Source organism: Penaeus monodon, chromosome 30, assembly GCF_015228065.2.
Source record: "Penaeus monodon isolate SGIC_2016 chromosome 30, NSTDA_Pmon_1, whole genome shotgun sequence".
Lineage (NCBI taxonomy): Eukaryota > Metazoa > Arthropoda > Malacostraca > Decapoda > Penaeidae > Penaeus > Penaeus monodon.
This window is the reverse complement of record NC_051415.1, coordinates 12431767-12431994: the sequence shown is the minus strand read 5'-3', so window position 1 is coordinate 12431994 and position 228 is coordinate 12431767.

Sequence of the window (228 nt, the reverse complement as noted above, 5' to 3'; positions counted from 1 at the left end):
GGTTGCTTTGTACTCTTTTTGACTACTATACAAAAAAGTACTGCAATTGTGTTCATATAGTGTGTATGTTCTGCTAGATGCAAAATGAAAGACTTGACTGAATGTTTTTTGATAATGAATCATGGCTAATCTATGCCAAAGATGTATTATAGGTAGAGATTCTAAACTATATAAAGACATTTATTATGTATGAACTTTTATGTACAGTATAATAATTTTAATCTTTAT